Here is a 14,339-nt window from a genome sequence, read left to right on the forward strand (position 1 = left end):
CTCTTTTGTTGTTAGTCACTAAGGCCAAATATAGCATGCCATGTATTTGCACTAATGCTTGACACATAAAAAAATAACAAATAAATATTATTATTGAAATTGTAATTCATATACTTATATATTAAAATCGTCGTAAGAATAATTAGTATTGTATCTCATGTGTCAAAATACACCCAAGATATATTATGAGGCATCATAGACACATCTAAAGCCTTAAGAGCCTTATGTTCTTCTAGATCATATTGATATTGCGTCACTGTTTAGCTGTTCACTTAAGTTTGGAGATCAATATTCTCATAGCAGTTGACATATTGATGATAAAATATTAACTATTTTGATATATTTATATACATTTTTTGGAGCCTAAAATTGATACACATGTGAATCCTTAAAGTACCTTCTTTTAATGGTCTCATTTGTTTCGTATATTTCAATAGATCCAGTAATAATATGAATCACTAAATTAAATAATTAAAACTAACTTTCTCTTAATTCGGTAAACTACACATGTTGGATAACAATCAAAGCCAAATAAATTATGCTTCAATAACAATTTTATTGTATTGTTTCGTATAAATCAACAAGTATCAAATACTTCTCCTACAATATTGATTTTTGAGGAAGAAGATTTTGACTACGAAATAAATAAACCATAGGCTCTGATAACAATGAAGGAAAATAATCAATTGAGAACACCCGATTTTCCTAAGATTCATTTTATTTGTTTTACTAGTTGACAATGTAATTACATGCTATTAAACACAAACTACATTAATCAATGAAAGCAAAAGCAATTAAATATTGCCAATCGAATCAATGTGTTACTGAAACCATGATCCTTCCATTTTTCATCACTCAGAACAACTATTATCATTATTTTTTTTTACATTATCACATATTTACAAAACTTGGCTATTAAGGGTTGAAAGCAACTAAATAAAAGAAATATCGAAGTAGAAAACAACAGAGAAGGAAAACTTAATATTGTCTAAAAACAACAAGCAAAACTTTTTGTCAGGTCAGAATTGAAATTACCTTTTCCACCGTTCAAGTAGCACAACTTTTCGTTGAATTGTCCAGGAAAATAATTACCTTTTTATTCCTTTTATAATGAGTCAATATTAGTATTGTAATGATTCTTTATGTCATTTTTTTGTGCTTATGTCATCTATTCACCTTTATAGCATTCTTATAGTGACCCCAAGTCATTTATGACTTGTTGAGATGACCAATTCAGTCACCTAGTCGTTTGTTTGATTTTTATGTGAATTTCTATGTTCAGGAATTTTTGAACCTTCAACACTTATTTTAGATCAAAAGTTCAGAAAGATGACCTCAGCATCCAATTCTGACAATTCCATCAGCTCCACAAGGGTCATTTTAGGATAGCAGCATGGTTGGCATGACTAACGAGGCTTTCGGTGCGAGTTTGTACGATGAGGCATTTTAACTTTCAAGTTAAGGTCTAAAGTTTGACATTGGTCAACATTCTTCGTAAACATTCCCGGATGAGAATTCCATTAGTGTGGTTAGCTCTAGAATATCAAATTTACTCTTGAACGACCATTTGTACGAATTTCGGAGGCTCCCGGGCTAATTTCGAGCCCCCTTATGGATGTTGTCTTAAATGGAGTTTTGATATGGGGCCACTTTTTGTCGATAAGATCTCACATGAAAAGATTTACTATTTCATTGAGTCCAAAATATCAAATTTGGTAGGGTAGCATATTTCGTTTGCATATATGAGATTTTGAACGAATTCAGAATACCTCGTCAGAGTTTTTCAAGTTGACAAAACTAGCTCATATGCATCTGCTGGTGCAAGCCAAATTTGGTCTTCGCTTAATCGGGCCTTGGGCCGTGTTTGCGTAGACCATGAGAGTTGGTCACTACCTTAGCGGGTCCAGGCTACATTTGCAAAGGGTTAGGCCCCTGGCCTTCGCTTTCGCAGGGACCCTGCCACATTCACGGGCCTCTGGCTTCTCTTGCCACATTCACAAAGGGAAAACTTCTTGTGCTCTGCATTTGAGGGACCTCTAAGCTACATTAGCAAAGAGCAAAGTGCAAGGCAACTTTAAGTACTAACTTCTATTAGCGATTATACTATTAATTCAACTCCATTCTCAGTGATTTGAAGTCTTGTAATTATGAATTGTTGGGGATATGTGTGTGGATGGTCAGAAACTATTGTAGGCTCTCCATTCGAGGTAAATTCGAGTTACTATAGGCTGCCTTGACCTGCTTTTGTTCTCTAAATTTTGAATTGTTGTATGTTTGTTGTCTTGAATGCTCCGAGCCCCGAATTGTGTTACATTTTTGAACACAAGTTCAAGGTAATATTTTAGACCTTTTGACAGAGTCAATTCTAGAATTTCTGGTGCATATCACATGATCTACATTTGATTCAAAAGTTGACCCATATTCATTTATGTGTATTTGGTGTTGAAATGATCGTATTGATGTTGTGATCCTATTTTTGATAGCGTGACAACATTCTGAGGTCGTTCGTAAGGGAAAGTTTCTGACATTGTGATTTATAGCACGTGAGATCGGCCTAAAGGTAGACTACGACTTCCCTTCTCATAGATTGAGGTTGAATGTATAATTACATGTTGATTAGAGTGAATTGGGGGCGGGTACCTAGTTTTTCTTATTTACTTTTCTTGATACCAAGCTTAGGACTTGATTGGCTCTATTTTGGGTGTAGTACCATGCTAGTCGGGGATTATGTGTTTATTTCTATTCTTGTGAGTCAACATGGATGTTGTTATTATGGAATAGTTAAGAATGCTTGGCCTTAGTCTAGGACTAGATTGGTTTTTTCTTTAGACCTGCGATACTTGTGGTCTTTAGGACTTATTTCTTCTCTAATGTCGTTCCAGACGGTTTAACTCTTTATACACTGAAGTAGCAAACTTAAGTCTAATAGAATGAGCCTTAGTTTAGGCGTTGATTTAGTTTTGCCAAGTTTCTATTCACTCTCCCTATTTCTACAGCCCCATTACGATACCAGAGGTTTTTATGCCTTGCTGGGTGACACAGGATTGGAGTGGTGCATGCCGAGAGCCTTTTATCGATTCCTTGTGTTAAACGTTGTTCCACTGTAGTTTGGGTTATAGATGATACGTGATGCTTTGATGCTCTTATTGGTGCCCACGGGTTTATTTTTGCTAACTTGGCTAGTGCTCTTGGGAGTTTACTATCTGGTTGGGCGATGGTCTTATTGGTACCCTCTAGTTTAGTATTGCTAGCTAGGTCAGAGTCCTTGTGATTTTATTGTCTGGCTGGGTGATCCGATTATTGGTGCCCTCGGGTTATTCTTGCTAGATAAGTTGGTTCCTCTGGGAGTTTATTGTCTGGCTAGATGGCCCTAGGGTTTACTTTTGCTATCTGGGCTGGTCCTCCTAGGAGTTTATTGTCTGGTTGGGCAGGCCCATTATTAGGTGCTTTTGGTTTGAGGTGGTTACTTGGGGCTCAATGTCCGGATTACACTTAATGGACCTAGATTCACTTTACTTCGCTCTTGTAGTTTAGCTATTTTTTATACCTGTCAAGCTTATAGAAGTTAGTTCGGATTTTACTTCAACCTGCGCGCGAGTGTACCTTTTGTGCTTATGGGGTCCAGTTAGGTTTAATTTAGTTGTAGTCTTTATTTCTTGTACTCTTGTGTGCTTTTCTTTAAATTCCACTTAGACCTTTGATGTTGCCTAGATTCTATCATTTTATATTATTTTTACCATCCTTGCTCAGTTAGCCTATGATGCTTATTGTGTACTTTTCTTTTGGTACTTATACTACACTATGCATGTATTTCGTGCCAGCAACAAGTTTTGGATCAGAGGTGTAACTGAGCACTTCGTGTCCTGTACTTGCCTCTATATATAATGCTTTTGAAAATTTTCCATTCTTTTGAAAAATAAAATATAGTATTTTTCTATTTATAAATCTTTGTATAGTTAAACTTGCTAAAGTTGGTAATTCTAGTTCACTTAAATCTCAAAAGAAATGGTGTCTTTTCTAACTTCAAATTTCAGAGACAAACTTCAAATTTCCTCTTCTATTTGTTAATCTCTAACTAGTTATCGACCCAATAGGACAAAGATATGTGTTAAATAACCACTAAAAATGAATTTTTGAATGTCAAACTTACCTGCTACCGGCGACCAGCGGGGTTGCGACGTCCTGTTGCTGCTATGGCACTGGCGCCAGTCGTAGGACGGCTAGCATAGCGCTGGGGTCGATCAAGGGGCATGGAGCTGGGGTTGATCGGGGTTGTGGCGCTGGTGAGAGAGGTGGTCAGATTTAGGAGTGAGAGAGGTAGGGTTTTGAGAGAAAAGGGAAAATAATTATTATTCCTTTTTTAAAAGAAGTGTTAATTTACCGACCACGGGATGACGGTATCTTTTAAAATAACTATCTATTTTTAAAAATATTTAATAAATACCGTTATCGTGAAGCCAATATTATTTGAATAAAATAATAATTGGTGTTTATTAATTTATTTTAATATAACCTTACCTCTTGAGGTCGATTTTAATAATTAAAATTACACACACACATATATATAAATTGACACACCGTAGGAGTTTATTGTCTGGATGGGCGGGCCCATTATTGAGTGCTCATGGTTTGAGGTGGTTACTTGGGGCTCAATGTCCGGATTACACTTAATGGATCTTGATTAACTTTACTTCACTCTTGTAGTTTAGCTATTTTGTGTACCTGTCAAGCTTATAGAGGTTCGTTTTGATTTTTCTTAAACTTGCACACGAGTGTACCTTTTGGGCTTATGGGGTCCAATTAGGTTTAATTTAGTTGTAGTCTTTATTTCTTGTACTCTTGTGTGCTTTTCTTTAAATTCGACTTTGACCTTTGTTGGTGTTTAGATTATATCTTTTCATACTATTTTTACCATCCTTGCTCAGTTAGCCTATGATGCCTACTGGGTACTTTTTTTTTGTTACTTATACTACACTATGCATCTATTTCGTGCCAGCAACAACTTTTGAATCAGAGGTGAAAGTGAGCACTTTGTGTCCTGTACTTGCCCCTATAGATAATGCTTTTGAAAAGTTTCCATTCTTTTGAAAAATAAAATATAGTATTTTTCTATTTTTAAATCTTTGTATAGTTATACTTTCTAAAGTTGGTAATTCTAGTTCACTTAAACCTGAAAATAAATGATCTCTTCACTAACTTCAAAGACGCCAGTCGCGGAACGGGTGGCGTAGCGTCGGGGTTGATTAAGGGGCGTGGCGCTGGGGTTGATTGGGGGTGTGGCGCAGGTGAGAGAGGTGGTTAGATTTAGTAGTGAGAGAGGTAGGGTTTTGAGAGAAAAGAGAAAATAATTATCATTCCTTTTTTAAAAGAAGTGTTAATTTACCGACCACGGGATGACGATATTTAAATAAAATAATTATCTATATTTAAAAATATTTAATAAATACCCAAAGTTGATATTATTTAAATAAAATAATAATTGAAATATATCGGCCTCTTGAGGATGGTGTTTATTAATTTATTTTAATATGAGCTGACCTCTTGAAATATATATATATATTTATCAAATTTAATATATAAATCTTCTTAAAATGATCATCGGTATTTCTTTAATTGTTAATGTATTTCATAGCAGAACCATTAATACATAGGACTTGATTTGTTAAACTCCTCGACGAGTATATATAATCTCCTACAATTAATATGTTTCATACATTTTCAATCGATTATTATTTTACCTTTTGCGTACAACATCACGAGAGATCCATTTTAAATTCGGGCGTACAAACTTTAATACAATTTGATATATATATATATATATATATATATATATATATATATGTCACGACCCAAAAATGGATGTGATGACATTCGTCGTACCCCACCAAGACAAGTCAGCCTAAAACCCAATTAATTAGATAAAGTGCAGAAATAAAACAAAGTTCAATAACAATTACTATTAAGAAAACAAGTCAACTTAGTTCACTCCCCAAAACCTGGTTGTCACTTGCACAAGACTCTAATGTAAATACTAGAATTAATATAAAATATGCAAGTCTCAAATGACGTTGTCTTTCAAGTAAAAACAAAATCATAACCAGGAGTAAGAAGGTTCGCTGAGATGACAAACAACTACCTGTCAAATCTCCACAGAAAGCCTCGGAAACGAAGAGAATGGAAGGTATCACGAAGATCTAGGCTCATAACCTACAAAAGATTGTAGAAGCAAGGGGTGAATACCAAACCACACGATACTCAATAAGCAAACCTCTAAATACAAGCTAAGGGAACAGAATACGAGTACTCCTTACACCACATCCTAACCTCCACAACTACAACCTGCATAAAATCAACCCAACCTAAGAGTTCACAGTTTACAAAGCATACAGCTCAACAACAATAACAGATTATACATTCTCAATAACACTCACTATCCATCAATAACAAATTTTACAGAATGGCACTCACAAGATTAGCAACATACAAGATCAAGTTCATCAATGATAAAAATGTGCAAGCAATGAAATGCAATGTCAAGTATAGTGATGCATGTTTGATCTAACAATACATACCAGCTGTCTCTCAGACTAGAACTCGTGGGGGACATATATGTCCATGCATCCATCGCGGCATGTGATACGACCCTCGATAAGAGTAATCATCGCGATGCGCGATACGTCCCTCGAAATATAATATCCATCGCGGCGGCGATACGTCCCTCTAAATGGTACATCCTCTTATCACATAACACTTATCACAACCATGTCTCAGAACAATGCAAATGACATGTTCACACAAATAATGAGGAGATGACCAATTTAATATCAATGTACAATTCACAATAATACAATCGTGACACAACATCAACAATTAAACAACAAGCCTTTTTATTACCCTTTATCCATCATTAGAAATATTCATCATGGACAAGTCAACCCATAACCAATTCCCATTACTCCCAAACATATACCACAAGGAAATACACGAATTACATACGCTTAACAAGGGTTTAGAAATCCGCTTACCTCAAATAATCCAACAATCACTCTGAGACTTGAGCCTTCCCTTTCCGTTGAGGTTCCAAATCAATGCAATCTATTCAAGTACATATTCACAATAAGATTTCGAAGCTAACAACACTCACATTACTATAGGTTTAGCCTAGACCCAAAAAATTGCCAAAATTCATAATCAAGTTTGTAAGTTTCAAGCCTAGGGCTAAGCTTCAACTTCTCCAATATCAAAAGTCTAATGATATTTATACAATTCAGTAACCCAATATTTATTTACCTATCTCAATATATTACATATTTAATTTATAATATGAGACTTAAAATAAGAAAAATTAACTATGAAATCTAACCGATCACGTAAATTTATGGCAGAACCATGAAAACCTCACGAAATCCCAACAAATTATCCATTCCCGACAATAATTGCATAATGCCATTAACAACAATCATACCCACCATATTTTCACTTCAAATTTCCCTTCTGTTAAACCCCAACAACATACTGACAATTATTCAATTATCACTCTTTATTCCAATCCAATGATTGACTCATCATCATCTATTCAATTAACCTACTTGCCTTAAATTTCCAAAATAGCCTCACGGTCCACTTTATCAAACGTACAACAATATACCTTAATTCCCGTCCAATCTCTGTATTACATAATTTTTATTCTTTTATCTATCATTTCCCTCTCTAATGCCAACCATTAATTTTGTCCTCACCTAGCCTCCAAATTTACCAAATACGAATGACACAGTAAATAAGAAGAGAACATTTGCTACTCCATTAAACCAAATTCTCAAATTCATTCAAGATTCTCTTTTATAAAAAAATCAATTAGATAAAACAATTACCACAAATTTGTACTACTAATTGTTACCTGAAGATCGAATTTCTTTCCCTTTCCTCTCTTGTGCGTTCACTTAAGAAAAGTTTCTGACTCCTTTTCTTTTCTTAATAAATTATTTATTAAAATTGACACAATCCACTAACTTATTTTTAACACATGGCCCTAATGGTATAGGGTCTTAAATAAATAATCACTTTAGCCCACTAACTATCGATTAATTCGATCAACTACAATTACCCATCAATTAATTAACTCAAGTTAAATGAATAGTTAAAAATTTCTTAAAATGACATTCCGGGTCATCACATTATCCACCACTAAAAATCACATTCCTCCTCGAACAAAAGGTGAAAGAAGGTACCTGAAGCTTAAAAAAGCTGAGGATATCTGGCACGCATGTCAGACTCTGTCTCTCAAGTTGCCTCTCCCACTGATTGGTGCTTCCATTGCACCTTCACTGAAGAAATCTCCTTGGTCCTAAGTTTCTGAACCTGCCTATCCAATATAGCTATAGGTTCCTCCTCAAATGTCAAGTCTGGACCCAACTCCACTGAATCGAGTGAAAGCACATGCGACTTATCAGGAATATACTTCCGAAGCATAGAGACATGGAAAACTGGATCAACTGCCGACAAACCAGGTGGCAAGGCCAACTTATAGGCCACCTCTCCCACTCGGCTCAAATTCTCAAAAGGTCCAATGAATCTAGGGCTAAGCTTGCCCTTCTTACCGAACCTCATGAAACCCTTCATGGGTGACACTCTAAGCCAAACATGATCACCCTCCAAAAACACTAAGGCTCTAACTCTCCGGTCTGCATAACTCTTCTGTCGACTCTGGTCTGCCAATAGTCTATACTGAATCGTACGAACCTGCTCCATAACTTCTCTAAGCAAGTCAGTATCCAAAGGGTCCTTTTCCGCCGAATCAAACCAACCGATCGGAGATCTACACCGTCTGCCATACAACGTCTCAAATGGAGCCATTTGAATACTAGAGTGATAATTGTTATTGTAGGCAAACTTTGCTAATGTTGATCCCACCTAGCACCAAAATCAATCACACAAGCTCGAAGCATGTCTTCCAACACCTGAATCATCCGCTCGGACTGACCATCTGTCTGAGGGTGAAAAGTTATACTCATATCTAACTGAGTAAGCAAACCATTTTGTAATGCTTTCCAGAAATAGGAAGTGAACAATGAACCTCGATCAGATATAATAGAAACCAGGACTCCATGTAACCGCACAGTCTGACTGAAATATAGCTCGGCTAACTTCTCTGTCGTATACTTCACCCGAACCGGAATGAAGTGGGTAGACTTGGTCAGCTTATCAACAACAACCCAAATGGAGTCAAAACCACCCATTGTGGTAGGCAAATCAACAACAAAGTCCATAGTGATCTGCTCCCACTTCCAAGTAGGAATAGGCATCCTTTGAGATACACCTCCGGGATGCTAGTGCTCACAATTGACCTGTTGTCAAGTCAAACACCTAGAAACAAAGTCTGAAATATCCCTCTTCATTCCACACCACCAGTAATGATGACTCAATCATGATACATCTTCACTGCTCCTGGATGGATGGAATATCGAGAACAATGAGCCTCCTCAAGAATTAATCTAATCAACTCGCCCGTCTTGGGCACGCAAATCCTACCTCCGATCCTCAAGACACCATTAGAATCAAGAACAAACTCCGTGGCCTCTCCTCTCAACACTTAGTCTCGAATAAGACATAACTTCTCATCATCAAATTGGTGCTCATGGATGTGCTTGACTAAAGAAGACCAAGCCTTAATAAAAGCAATCATCCCATTACTCTCCTCTAAAATCTGCAATCGGAAAAGACTGTTAGCTAACATCTGAACATCTCTAGCCAATGGTCTCTCCTCAATACTAAGTATTGCAAGACTCCCCATGCTAGGAGTCTTCATACTCAAAGCATCGGCCACAACATTGGCATTCCCCAGATGATATAGAATGGTCACATCATAGTCCTTCAGCAACTGAAGCCATCTCCGCTGCCTTAAGTTTAAATCCCTCTGATTGAAGATATACTGAAGACTCTGACGATCAGTGAAGATCTCGCAATGCACCCCATGCAAATAATAACGCCATAACTTAAGTACAAATACCACAGCCGCCAACTCCAAATCATGAGTGGGGTAGTTCTTCTCATGGGACTTCAACTGTCTAGAAGCATAAGCAATCACTTTCCCCTATTGCATCAATACACCACCCAATCCGACTCCTAAAGCATTACAATACATAGTAAAGTCTACACCCTCCTCAGGTAGAGTCAACACAGGGGCCAAAGTCAACAAAGTCTTGAGGTTTTGAAATCTTTCCTCACTTTTATCAGACCACTGAAAACCCACACCCTGTCGAGTCAATCTAGTCAATGGAACTGCAATAGTAGAGAAACTCTGAACAAATCGTTGGTAATAACCTGCCAATCCTATAAAACTCTGAATCTCGGTAGGAGAAGTAGGTCGCGTCCAGCCTCTAACTGCCTCAATCTTGGCCAGATCTACTGTAATACCCTCGTTGGATAGCACGTGTCCCAAGAATGCCACAGAACTAAGCCAGAACTCACACTTTCAGAACTTGGCATACAACTTCTCTTCCCTCTATCTCTGAAGTACAATCCTCAAGTGTCGGACATGGTCCTCCTTAGTACTGGAGTAAACAAAAATGTCATCGATGAAGAGAATCACAAAAGAATCAATGTATGGTCGAAACACCCCGTTCATTAATTCCATAAATGTTGCAGGGGAATTAGTCAACCCAAAGGACATCACTAAGAACTCATAATGCGTGTACCGAGTCCGAAAAGTTGTGTTAGGGATATCTGATGCCCTAATCTTCAACTGATGATACTCGAACCTCAAATCAATCTTAGAGAACAATGATGCCCATGTAGCTGATCAGATAAGTCATCAATACACGGAAGAGGCTACTTATTATTCACTGTTACCTTGTTTAACTGTCTATAATCAATATACATCCTCATAGTCCTATCCTTCTTCTTCACAAACAACACAGGGGCACCCCAAGATGGCACACTAGGGCGAATAAACCCCTTACTCAAGAAATCCTGCAACTGATCCTTCAACTCTGTTGGAACCATACGGTAGGGAGGAATAAAAATGGGCTTAGTGCCCGGCTCTAAATCGATAGCAAAATCAATATCCCTCTCGGGAAGAACACCTGGAAGATCAGAAGGGAATACATCGAGAAACTCCTGAACCACGGGAACAGAATCCATGGAAAGTGGTTCAACACTAGTGTCCCGAATAAAACCTAAGTAAGACAAACACCCTCTCTCTACCAACCTCTGAGAACGGATAAAGAAGATGACCTTGCTAGGATAAGAGCCACTAGCACCCTTCCACTCAACCCTCGGAATACCAGGTATTGCTAAAGTCACAGTCTTAGCATTACAATCAAGGACAACATGATAAGGAGAAAGACAATTCATACCCAAGATAACATCAAAGTCTACCATCCCAGAATGATTAAATCTACCCAAGTGTCATACCCCGCTAGATAAAGAAGAGAAGATCGATACACTCGATCCACCACTAAGGGCTCAACCACGGGGGTAGAAACACGAATAGGTATAGTCATGCTATCACATATCATATGAAATTCAGCAGCAAAATAGGTGGACACATAAGAGACTGTAGACCCTGGATCAAATAATATAGACGCAGAACGATGACATATTGGGATGATACTTGTAATGACAGCATTAGAAGTCTTCGCTTTGGGTCTCCCTAGTAAAGCATAACAGTGGCCCCCCGGCCACCTCCAGCCTGGATGGTAACTCTACCCCCACTCTACTGAGCTGCAGCACCACTACAAGAAGCTCTACCGCCTCTACCTGACTGAACTCAGCCTCGGCCTCTACCCTGTGGTTCCGGTGGTCTAGCCTGAAATGAAGAATTGGGTTGGAACCCTCCATGACCCCTCTAGGAAGTATACTGTCGCATCAGGTGATCGAGATCTCCACAAGAAAAGCAAAATCTCTGACCCGGGAAAGGCTGTGTGGACCCTGAAAATGCACTATAATAGCCTCGCCCCATAGGTCGCTGCTGTGAACCGTGACCTGCGCTATAAGAACCCTGTGGTATCTGACCACCCTCGGATATCGGCATAGATGCATGAATGGGTCCTTGTTGCTGAAAGGAATCACACCCTCTATGTTACCCCCTGCCTCCAGATGAGGCGCCATGAAACTGGCTTGATGTACGGACCCTCTTAGGGTCCCCAAACATTTCTCTCTCCATCAATTCTGCCTTTTTAGCGGCGCTCACAATGGACTTAAAGGAAACCCCCTCTTTAGATGCTCTAAACACAGCCGATCTGATAGAGAAAATCAGCCCCCTCTCGAATCTACGGATCCTCTCCGTCTCATCTGGAATAATGGCCAAAGCATGCCTAGACAACTGGCAATAATGGGCCTCATACTCTATAACTGATAAGCTGTCCTATCTCAAATTCTCAAACCTCAAGAGACTCTCCTCTGTCATGCATCAAGGGATAAAACGGTCATGGAAGGCACTGGAAAACCTCTCCCAAAGTCACTGGAGGAGATCCAACTAGCAAAGCCCCCGAAAAAGATCTCCACCACTCTCTCGCTGGTCCACGAAGCTGGAGTGTAGCATTTCGAACCCCATGTGACTCAGCTAATCCAACAACCTCTAGCAACTCTCGGCATATGGTGAAAAACTCATGAGCGTCCTCACTCTTCCCACCCTGAAACTGATGTGGGTCTATCTTTTGAAATTTCTCATACCTACGATGCTCATCCTCTGTCAGAACAACCAATGGTTCACCTTGACCCCCAACTGCTGGTGCAAGATCATTCTTAACCACGGGATCCTTTGGTGGCTACCCCTCCGCATCCTGAATAACTAGAGCTTTCTCCTGCTCTTGGGCAAAGGTGTGACTGTAGGTTATTGAGGAACCTGGTCCTCTTTGTCATCAATCTGAGGCTCTGGAGAGGCCTCTCTAGTACGACCTCTCACTGGTGCTGCTCCACAGTCACGACCTCTAGGTAGTATCGTTCCATGAGCATGACCTCTAGCTCGGGATCTACCCCTACCCCTAGCTGGGACCTCAACAACTGCCTCAGGAAGTGCCTCCCCTCTACCACCAATAACAGTCGCTCTAGTCCTCGTCACATGTCAAAAGAGTATACAATAGCTCAGTACTAAAGAAGGTAACCACGCATGATGAGAAAGAATGAACAAAAAGAAAGTTTCCTAATAGTCTTTATAGCCTCTCAGAGATAAGTACAGACCTCTCCATACCGATCCTTGAGAGTCTATGTAGACTCGGCTTGTATACACGTGAGACCTATGAACCTGGGCTCTGATACCATTTTGTCACGACCCAAAAATGGATGTGATGGCACTCGTCGTATTCCACCAAGACAAGTAAACCTAAAACCAAATTAATTAGATAAAGTACGGAAATAAAACAAAGTTCAATAGGAATTACTATTACGAAAACAAGTCAACTTAGTTCAATCCCCAAACACTGATTTTCACATGCACAAGCCTTTAATGTAAATACTAGAATTTAAATAAAATATGAAAGTCTCAAATGACGTTGTCTTTCAAGTAAAAACAAAATCATAACTAGGAGTAAGAAGCTTCGCTGAGATGACAAACAACTACCTCTCAAATCTCCACAAAAAGCACCAAACCACACGGTACTCAACAAGCAAACCTCTAAACACAAGCTAACGGAGCAGAATACGGGTAATCCTTACACCCCATCCTAATCTCCACAACTACAACCTGCATATAACTAGCCCAACCTAATAGTTCACAGTTTACAAATCATACAGCTCAACAACAATAACATATTATATATTCTCAATAACACTCAATATCCATCAATAACAAGTTTTATAGAAAGGCACTCACAAGATCAGCAACACACAAGATCAAGTTCATCAATGATAAAAATGTACAATGCTATGAAACGCATTGTCAAGTATAGTGATGCATGTTTGACCTAACGATACACACCCGCTGTCTCTCAGTCTGGACCCATGAGGGACATATCTGTCCATGCATCCATTGCAGCGCGCGATATGACCCTCGATAATAGTAACCATCGCGATGCGTGATACGTCCCTCGAACTATAGTATCCATCGCGGGAAGTGATACGTCCCTAAAAAATGGTACATCCTATTATCACATAACTCTTATCATAACCATGTCTCAGAACAATGCAAATGGCATGTTCACACAAATAATGAGGAGATGACCAATTTAATATCAGTGTACAATTCACAACAATACAATCGTGACACAACATCAACAATTAAACAACAAGCCTTTTTATTACCCTTTTTCCATCATTAGAATTATTCATCATGGACAAGTCAACCCATAACCAATTCCCATTACTCCCAAACATATACCACAAGGAAATACACGAATTACATA

General features: G+C 38.6%; 1 pseudogene; it reads right to left on the reverse strand.

The window, feature by feature from the left end:
• Positions 1-8,184: 8,184 nt before the first annotated feature.
• Positions 8,185-12,163, reverse strand: LOC125869299 (uncharacterized; annotated as a pseudogene).
• Between the last annotated feature and the right edge of the window lie 2,176 nt (positions 12,164-14,339).

This window comes from Solanum stenotomum, chromosome 6 (assembly GCF_019186545.1).
Source record: "Solanum stenotomum isolate F172 chromosome 6, ASM1918654v1, whole genome shotgun sequence".
NCBI lineage: Eukaryota > Viridiplantae > Streptophyta > Magnoliopsida > Solanales > Solanaceae > Solanum > Solanum stenotomum.